Consider the following 10,831-nt stretch of genomic DNA (forward strand, 5'->3'; position numbering starts at 1 on the left):
AACCATGGACCAACCTAATTAGGAATGATTTAGAGGATACCCTAAAACCCTGTTACTCGGCTGGGGTAAATTCCGTGAACGGAAAACACTAAGCAATGGAATGATCCCGTGGAATTAGATGCAATACATGTGCAAAAAGCTGCAACTTTGTATAGACTTGAGATTTGCCCACCAGAGAGTTTTATCATCTCTCGAAATGAGGTTGGCAAGTTATTGAAAGAATTTAACTTACAAGAGGATGGGTAATCATCCTGTTACTCACTTGGGAAATAACTGCCAAGGAAAAGGAAAGGTTAGGTGTTTGTCTTGAAACAAATGACCAGACAATAAACTAAAGCGACATGGTCGCTGGAATCTACCACAACAAGACCTAAAGTATTGGTAGGGTATGACCCTAACCCAAGAATGATAGGAATCTTGCCAAGTTGGAATTGATTCCGGATCGAATGCGGGTTGCATTCGGAGAAAAGGAGTCACTCCTTAACAGTTTGCCAGCTAAACGACCATTGAAATTGATTGTGCTTGTAACAGTTTAGAAAGGACTGTTTGCATTGTTTGCTCAATGAACTAAAGGATGAAAATATATCTAAAGCTTCAGGTTGGTGCCTGAGAGGCAGCTTCAGTTACCCCCGACTGCCTGCCTGACCCTAACCAAGGGGGTTGTTAACCGCGCCGGGAACGTGGACCGAACCCGCCGTGAGAGGTCTCTCCGTTGAGTTCTGCTTGGAGCAGGAGGACGCTTGGGTGCCAGGGGGGGCTCTGGCTGTAAATCCCTCGCCTTCCGGGCCCTGCACAAGAGACTAACGTGACTCGGGATTGGATCTCGAGGCCCGCATACTAGTCTACGGGCGGAAACTTGGATTAGTGATCCCTGGTGGATTACTGGATAGCCTTCGGGCGGATTATGAATACGCCTACGGGCGGGGAACTCCTTGTATTTCAAAGATAAAAGGGATAAAATGATAATAAAGGAGCTGTTTGGCATTGTTTTCTTTATGTCCTGTGATAAGATTACGTGAAGGAACCAGTGAATAACAGGGTTAATCAAAGAAGCTGTTTGTATATGTCTAACTAATGTGGTAGGTAATTACATAACTAAAACAAACCGAGGAAAGTGCGGAGGATGGACCATGGGTCCGTCCTACGGATGGGTGGTCCCGGTTAGCCGGGAACTTTTCTCAAAGTCTTCGACGAGCAGCAGGTTAATCTTCAGCATCAAAGCGAATAACGAGGATGATGACCTAGACTTACATCCTACCCGATTTACGCTGTTTTAGGGGAACGGAATGGGACTATGCCTTATGGCAGAGAGGTCGAGCCTTGCATCCCTCTCGTTTCCCATTCTCCTTGAACCAAGTGCAGCGTGAATCCGCTTCGGACCTGGCGTTTCTGCGTAAAGTAGTTCGCTCGGGTCTGACGCTAGTTGTTGCTAGCTAATGACCAAACAGGGAAACCCAAATTCAGGTCGATCCTAAGTGGGAACGGCCAGGATACTTCCACTACGTGGCAGACGCGGGAAGACCTAGATCGCAAGTCCCGTAACATTCCATGGGAGTGCCGGGCGGAGCTTTCTAGACATCCTTCCCGATGGACTGCTAAGACGTGTCCGGAATGATTCTAGCGGACACGTTACAAAGGTAAAGGGTGTAGCCAAAATATAATGTCTAAATTTCTTAAGGGCAAACACCGTGGCAAGCCCCTCCCTTTCCGTAGTAGAATAGTTCATCTCCGTGTTAGTGAGTTGCCTGCTAGAAAAGCTCACTGGGTAATCAAGGTTGTGTTCGCCAAGTTGGCACAGAACAGCTTCAATGGCAAACCTAGATGCATCTATATGCACATGGAATGTTCTGGTCCAATTTGGGGCTCTTAAGATGGGTGCGGTGGTAAGAGCCTTTTTCAATTCTTCGTAACTACATTGGCATTCTTCAGTCCACTCAAATAAAATTAGCAACTTTTACAATGGTCTTGCGATTAGTGCATAATTCAGTACAAAGCATTGATAGTACCCTGTGTGACCTAAGAAGCACTGAACACCCTTATAAATGTTGGGTGGTGGCAAGTCGACAATAATCCTGATCTTTGAGAAATCAGTGGCGATGCCGTTCTTGGACACCACGTGCCCTAGGTTGCATCCATGTTTCACCCAAAATTGGCACTTTAGGGGGTTCAATGAGAGATTATAAAGTCGAAATTGCTCAAAGACTGCCCGTAGTTTCTCTGAGTGTTCTGCCTAGCTAGAGTGTACGCATAGATCGTCCACAAACACCTCTAGCTCACATCTGAGCATGTCTTTGAAGATTGTGCACATCAGGCGTTGGAAGGTTGTAGGCGCATTCATTAGCCCAAAGGGCATAACAATTTAGGCAAATATCCCCCACTTTGTAGTGAAGGCAGTCTTGTGCCTATCGTCGGGGTGTACTCGCACTTGATTGTAGCCCGAGAAGCCATCCAAAAAATTGTAGGCTTCTTTATCTGCCACCCTCTCAAGCATGTGCTCGGTGTATGGCAATGGGTAGTTATCTCTCTTCGTAGCGGCATTGACTTTCTTATAGTTGACGAATTCTCGGATCTTTCCATTTTTCTTCATAACGATCACTATTGGTGATACCCAGTCCGTGTGCTCTATTTCATAGATGAATCGTGCTCTCATGAGTTTATCAATCTCCTCTTTTACTGCATGGGCATGCTTTGGATTCATGGGATAAGGGCGTTGTTTTACAGGGACAGTGTCAGGGACCATAGGGATGTTGTGGGTCATAACTTTGAGGTTGACTCCCTTAAGTTCATCTAGAGACCAGGCAAACACATCCACATACTCTCGTAGGAGAGAAACAAGGCTAGCCTCCTCATCCTTGGTCAGGTTGTCTTCTATGAATACAGGTCGAGGCTTCTCATCTTCCCCTGCCAGCTTGACTTCCTTGACCTTGTGAGTCCTTCAATAGGCTCGCTAGTCTGGCCCTGCCTCTTTGCTCCTAGAAGGGCCACCACTCTGTCACCCTTCTAGAACTTAGTGAAGCATTCGGGTAGGTCTTGCAGTTTCTTTTGTCATTCTGCGTCTGACTCTTTTGTTTGTTTGTTTCTTTCCGCATTTAGTCGATTGCGCCTTAGGTGGACTGGAAAGTCCCCCTTGGTGCGTTTGGTTTTGGATGAAGTAGGTATTTCAGGATCGCTCTCCGTATTGACTTCAGACTTCGAGTTGAACTCACAACCCTCAGTGGAGGAAGGAGTCTCCCCGGGTGGTCGTAGTTCAGTAGGTGCATCTATCCTAAACACAGGTACCACTAATGGTTGGGCAATTCCAGCCTGCTCATAATCCACTGCCCCTATTGGTACACAGATCGGACGCTGTATGCTCGCGTAGTGATTGCCGGAAGGTCCCCAGGAACAATGAACTCTACTTTTTGCACAAATTACAAGGTAAAAAGCATGAACGACAAGAGCAAGAGACCAATTGGGTGCAATCTCCCCCCATGCATTGTGTGAGCGCTCCACAAAGCATGTATTTTATGTATATTTCATCTTCATGCTCAATAATAGCCCAATTTACAAAAAATAGCAAGCTTTTAGCTACATAAATAAATCAACTGGTTAGAAATAAATCCTAACCTTAATTTATTACGAGTGCGCACTCAAAACTCATAAACGTTTATTAATTTAATATGCATTTTGTGGAATCACCCGCTATGGAATCACCCATGTACACACTAAATTAATGAAACGCCCGAAAAGGACAGGCGTCCCCATCAACTTCTCGCACAAAGAATCCACTTTGTGTATGAGCCCCGGTCATAAAAGTTTACGGAATCCACCATGGCACAGAATCCACCATGAAATATGCCTCTTGGCATCACCTATGCGTTCCAACCAAGAGCAATCATAATCCAATATCATAACTCCTCTCTTGATCTCATATGCATTCCTTTCTCACGGCCTGGATTTTGCTCTATCACCCTTCCATTAGTATCGTACTCCACGTTATCCATTTCCTCCTCGCACTCCTCACTAATGGAGGAACAATCCTCATACTCATTGTCAGAACCATCACTACCTAACTGCTCGTCGTCTCTTGGGTCCTCCTCTCTAACCTCTTTCTCCTCGGTGACTAGAGCCTAATTGTGTAGCAAGTTCAGGTTGTGAACTTTGGTCTACTTTCACTTGTGCTTACCCAGGAGGTCTCTGAGGGGCAAGAGATTAGCGGAAGGATTGCCTTCCAATCTTCCTATCAAATACTCTAGAGTCTCCTAGAGTTCTAGCTTATTTGGGATATGAAAAGTGACAGGTTTGGGCCAACCACATGCACTCTTTTCCATCATGCAGAGTGGTATTGAGTGTTCCTCATCTAGTGTACACATGGCTTGTGTGGCTTGCTTATACTCCTCCTCATTGTCTGAGAATGGGAGATCGATGGTTGCAAGGACATGCATCCAATCTCGCTCATCTTGAGGGCAGGGGATATACTTGGTCAGCAGCCCATACGATGTGGTTGGTTGCGTGTCACTCCTCAATGTGGTTGAGATGGCATCTAGATCAACAGGTGTTGTCTTCCAGGTATCCATCTCCACCCTTACTGCTTCCTTCTGATTCCCTAAGAAGATTAGACTGTTGCCCCAATCCTCGATGACTCGTGCATTCCTCATCTAGGGTCGGCCTAGTAGGATGTCATGTATACAGAATTACATGGAGTAGCGAACAGAATCTGAGAAAGAGATAGAGAGTACACAACAGATAAGAAGAGAATAACAAAATTTATTTATCTCCAAACAACTGATACAAAGATGGATCTGTCCACCCATGTGCTTCCATTGTGAAGCTTAGATGGCAATCTAGACAGAAGATAGGTTAAGAGCTTAAGGCTAGCTGGAACAACTCTGACTGGGTGAAAGATGGATAATAGATGGCTGTGAAGGAGTTTAGCTTTTATAGCTTGTGAAGGAAGGTCATGATAGATGACCTTCTATATGCACATGCGTTTGTTGACCTTCCACGTGCCCATGTGTCTGTTGACCTTCCATATGCCCATATGTCTGTTGATCTTCCATGTACCCCTCCAGTAGAAGTTGGCCAAGGAATATTCCCTTTACCATTGGCTAGGGCCCCTGATAACTCTCTTACCCCGCAACTCGATGCAATGTGCCTCGAGTTGATACCAGCTTAACTACTCTATCTAACCCAAAGATTAGACCCACAATGGTCACATTTTTACCATCGTTATATGCTTTTGTAAGCTTTGTTCCCAGTGAAACAAACACAATCGCTCTCTTCCTTCCAAAACATTGTTAGGTCCCGCATTGAAAACAGTGCGGATCGCCATCCAATTTGCACTGGCTTCATCCGCCATAAAACCTGCAAAGTCTGCAGGAGGGTGTCCACACTCAAGCATCACATTATTAAGGCATATCCAAAAAAGAATTTGTGTTTCTGTATCCTCTTTCTTTGTATCAAAAATAGCAATCACCATGATCCCCTTCAAGCTGCAATGAGAAATACAGATTAGCAACTAGAATATGTCAACGAAAATTGATTACAAGTAAGGTTCCCGAACAAACCATGGATCGTACACAGAACAAGACATTGTTGCCCAGTCATCTATTCTGTGTGTAAAGTCAAAGTGGACCCAAGACTTGCAAAGGTCTCCATTTCCTAAGCGTCGCATTCGATTAACCAATTCCACTCCAGAGCCGGGTCCTTTAGTAGACATCTTGAAAATGTAACTTTTTTCACCCACCCCTCCTTGTCCTGGAAATCTACTGCCATGAAAAAAAGGAAACATACATCTTTGTTTCAACTCCAAAATGTTATCAAAGCCATCTCCAACAACACATGTTTCTTTTTTTTTCTGGCATGTCACAATACTATTGAACCTGCAACCTCAACAAATGAAAGTTGGTTAAACTAATAACAATGCTACAAACCATAGTTTGCAGACTTGAATAATCGAAACTAACCTCTGATTTTGAACCAATGGCATCAACTCCTTCAAAAATTTTGTAAGCTCTTGTTCTCCCTCCACCATTGAACCATTAGTTGTCAAAGATTCAATGATAATTTGTTTTGCTACAATCATTTGAATCTTCCTAGCACCACAGTGTCGATTCACTTGCAAAACTGAGTGAACTAGAGATCTAATTTTTTTAATTGCAACCATTGAAGTCCCTGGTTGCACATTGTGTGTGTGAGTGCCTACATGAAGCATCAATCTCTCCATGCTTGTGTCCTTTGGCAAAATGTAATAAACTTTGCAATCACAAGTTGCATAACAAGTGACAACTTTACTACAATAGTGACATGTGATTGAATGTTTTTCTTCACTTGCAAGTAGCCCCTTGCTCATTGTGCTATTGAGGTAACCATGAAAATACATTTTATTATGTTGATTGTTGCTCTCATAGTAAGGACAATTGACTCGATGACATTGTAAGTCTCCAAGGCAATGGCTAATTCTCGAAGTAGCATCAGGGAAGATATTAGTTGGATGGGGTCTTGTCCAAACATGACCATCATATTGTTGCTTCATCCCATCCATGTTTGAAGATGTGCCATATGTCGGTAGAAGAATGAAAGCAACATAACCATCCATGTTTGAAGATGTGCCATATGTTTGAAGATGTGCTATATGTCGGTAGAAGAACGAAAGCAACAGAACCATTGTACTCTCTTGGAATCTCACTAACAAAAAAAGGGCCTTCACTCATCTGCAATAAAGCCTTCAACTTCTTTCCTTTGGGGCTATTAGCAATCCAAGGTAAAATCTCTTTCTTTATTTGTGGAAATGAATGAGGACTATCAAGTCCATCATCCGACTCTAAGTCAATAGTCAAAGTTGAGACGGGTGCACAAAAAGCATTTGTTATAAGTGGCGAAGAAGTTTGAGATGACGTCTCTACGAAGGAATCAGATGTAATGTCTACAACAGGTCTTGAAAGTGAATGAGCTTGTTTGCCATTTTCTACAGTGTGTAGTCCTTCATCTTGGTCCATGGTAAAAGTGGTATCACAATGTACTATTTTATACTGACATGAAAGAGAAGAATCGAGCAAAAATTGCTCCGCACCATTGATATCCGGTTGGCCATGAACCGCAATCTCTTCATTGTAAGCATCAAGTTGGAAAATAGCATACAAACCTACCAGCTTCCGGTAGGGGGTAGAAGTGTTTGAAGAAAATAAGAGCTCACAAGAATCTTTCCATCCCTCAGGGGCACAACACGTTCCAGTGATTCGGAGCCGATTGATCATTGAAGAGTAACTTCTGCCATCGTCTCTCATAAAAGCCGATTTGAAACTCAGCAACAAACAATGGAGCTATGAAGGCGAAATATTATATCTAATAGCATGCCTATTGTTTATCAATTTCTTTGAACGTAGAAATAATAGTCTGTTACCCCACCAAATATGGATTAAATGAGCTCTTACTCCATGGGCAAGTTCTTAGTGATGGTTGAAGTTGCGAATTAGTCCATTAATGAACCAAATCATTAAAAAAAGTGTATATATTGAAAAATCACAAGATTTAGTTAAATATTTTTTTATAAAAACATGTCTTTTCGAAAATAAATCATGTGTTTTCGAAAATCATGTCGTGTTATAGCACATATTTTTATAAGCACGTTTTATTTTGTTAGATGTTAGGCGCCGTCAGAATTTACATTTTTTAGTAAATAATTTTTCGATGTTCGAGAGAAACATTATCTCATGATGGATGTTCAATATGCACGTACCGCTTGTCATTGAAAGTTGTGTGTAAAGGTTTAAACATATCTTCTTATTTGTCCTTCTTCTTCTTCTTCTTCTTCTTCTTCTTCTTCTTTTTCTTCTTATTCCTTTTCTCTTTTGTTTCCCTCTTCTTCTCTCCCATTGCAAGTTGGAAGGCATAAAGAAGAAGCAAGAAGGAGAGCAGCCCCTGCAACAAGCTCAAACAAGATCAACATTCTCCATCAAACTCATCGGGTAAGCTCCACACTCCATCCTTATGGCTGAAAATCTATATTTCAAGTTTCATTTTTCCTCCATGGCTGAAAGAAATGGAAGAGCAGGTAGACAATGAGAAGACAACAATGGGAGGGGAGAGAAGGAAAGGGAAGGTAGAGAAGGAGAAGGTAAACTGAAAAAATGGGAGAGGAGGAGACCTTTGGGACACCCGGGGCTGTCTGCGTCAATGCAGACAACTCTCAGGGGTTGGGCGTAGCCCCCTTTGGAGGGAGGAGGAGGAGAGGGAGAAGGCGAGAAGGGGGAACCCTCAATACCCGCCCATTGTCTGCGTCAACGCAGATGACCTGGTGGGGGGGCGGGGTACCTTATGAAATGGGGCGGGTAGTGCACAGCCACCCCTCTCTCAGCCCGTCCTCCTTAAACCACTCCCCTCTCAGTCCCTACTCCCTAAACCACTCCCCTCTCAACCCCTCATCCTTAAACCACTGCTCCTTCCTAAACCGCCCCCTAAACCTCTTCTATAGCCAAGTTACCTACAATTTTTGGCTTCGGGGGCGCTGCCTCTGAACCCTCACCAAGGGGGCCCTCATGGCTATTGCCGGCTCCCCTTAGAACCCCCCGGCGACAGTAGTAGGGGGGGCTGATGCCCCCCCCTACACCCCCCTCCATATAGAGTGGGTGTAAACTGTGCGAGTCCAATGCATGAAAAATTAAACCATTTTTAAATCTTACGTAAATCATCCTAAAGAAATAAGTGTGACATGATTTGATTTTTTTGGATTGGGAATTGTCAAACACTCAGCATTGCCTGCGTCAACGTAGACAGGAACAAGGGGTTGAGAGTATCCCCCCTTTGGGGGTGCGGGGGTGAAAATGTGGTCAGGAGGTTCAAATGATTAAAAAAATTTAATACATTTATTAAAACCGAATAACAAATTATATTAAAGTGTGTTGTCTGCATCAAATGGTCATATTTTGGTAGAGATTAATTAATAGAACATGTGATTTAGTTGAGTTGTCTTCATTTTTAAAATGATTTGTGGTTTGTTTTAGTGCTTTTGAGCATGGCTAGAGGTCGGCGTGGTGGTGGTAGGAGAGATCAAAGCAAAAGGGGCCGTCCAAGTAAGTCATTCAATCACTCTTTTAAATTTACATATTCTATTCTTAATGGTTAAGCAACTCTTTTAAAGTTCCATATAAATGTTATATTCTATTTTCAAATTATTTTTGTAGATTCTTCAATTACAAGGCTAAGATCCGGTCTATGCAATAGACTAGTAAGTATTAATCAAGAAGCATCCTCCCGTGCATTCTCTGAATCTCCAAATAACAAGGGTGGAAAACCAAGGAAAAAATGTCATTTCATTGATAATGAAGTGCTTGAGGATAGCATGGATGAAGCAAGCAATGACATTCATGCTAATCCTATGAGCACCCACACTACCACCATGAAGTGTGTGAAACAACACAAGGGAGGTCTTTAGATTTGCAAACTGTACATGAGGAAAATGAAGAGGTGAATGAGGATGTTGCTAATAAAGAAAAGAAAGAGGTCAATGAGCATGATAGACACATTGGAGAGAATGTCAAGTTTGGGCTTATGTCAGATGTGTTGGCCTCATTTTTTGTAACGAGGTCTACTTCTCCTGCTCCTATCCCTTTGTGTAGACTTGTGCCCTATGAGGCTATAAAGCTTGTATCTAGTTCTGCTACATGGTGTCGTATTGCTGTGCATTCAAGGTATGAAAACCACCCAAAAGTTGTGTGTTTGGGATTTGATACTTTGTACATATTTAGTTGTTGTGTTTATACTTTTGTTCTACGTGGAAGAGAGTTTGGAGCAAGAGGAATTAATCAATAATGCTCTAGTTAACATGTATGCCAAATCTGGTATGCTTGGAAAAGCCAAGAAGTATTTAACAATATGTCAGATCAAGATGTCATTTCCTGGAGTGCCATGATTGCAGGCTACACTGAACATGGGCTTGGTCTTGTTGCTCTTGAATGTTACGAGGATGAAACAAGAAGGCACTAGATCAGACAGAGTGACTTTTTTGTGCCTTATGAAGGCATGTAGCAGCATCAAATGCATAAATTGTTAAATGATCATATGAACGGCAAGGACTAGAATCAGATGTTGCTATTGGAAGCACGACTATGGACATGTATGCCAAGTGTGGTGCACTTGCCAAAGCGCAAGAAACGTTTGATGGGCTTCCATTACATGATACTTTCTCTTGGGCTGCATTCATGGTAGGATATGCTCGGCTTGGTAAGGCTGAAAGGGTTCTCAATTTATTCAACAAAATGAGAGGAAAATGTATTGAGCCAGATGGTGTCACCTTCAGCATTTTGCTTACTGCTTGCAGTCATGCAGATCTAGTGGAGGAGGGGCAAATATATTATGGTGTTATGTGCACTGTCTACTACATCATTCCGAGTTCAGAACATCATAGTTACCTGGTTGATCTTTTCATTCGTGCAGGTCACTTTGACAAAGCAATAAGTGTCATTGAGAATGTTCCAGACTCTGATTTGGCCCTTTTGGGTGCTTGTCGAAAATAGGTAAATGTGGAGCTTGTGAAATGGGTCTTTGAGCATGTGTTATAGTTGGATGATAAATGTGTTGCAGCATATGTCTGCTTGGCTAATTTGTTTCTGTTGGCAACCCAAGCCACACAACTCCTAAAGGTCAGGATTCCATATGGGACAATCCCTCTCAAACTACAAAAGCATTGGTACGAGATAGAGCAGCAGCAGCAGTTTTTGACATATATCACCCAATGGCTGAAAGAAAAGCCAGCCGCTTTATTAATCGGAAGGGAAGCTTTTCTGGGGTGGACAAAAAAAAAAGCAGACAACCGGGACTATAGAACGGAGGAATCGACTCCTTACCAAACCCA

The 10,831-nt window shown here is 42.8% G+C and overlaps 1 pseudogene; it reads left to right on the forward strand.

Moving 5' to 3' along the window:
- The first annotated feature begins 10,085 nt into the window (after positions 1-10,085).
- On the forward strand, positions 10,086-10,493 carry LOC148032818 (pentatricopeptide repeat-containing protein At3g29230 pseudogene; annotated as a pseudogene).
- The last annotated feature ends 338 nt before the right edge of the window (positions 10,494-10,831 follow it).

This window comes from Lygodium microphyllum, chromosome 8 (assembly GCF_053477565.2).
Source record: "Lygodium microphyllum isolate KBCC chromosome 8, Lygodium_microphyllum_v1.1.10, whole genome shotgun sequence".
Classification (NCBI taxonomy): Eukaryota; Viridiplantae; Streptophyta; class Polypodiopsida; order Schizaeales; family Lygodiaceae; genus Lygodium; species Lygodium microphyllum.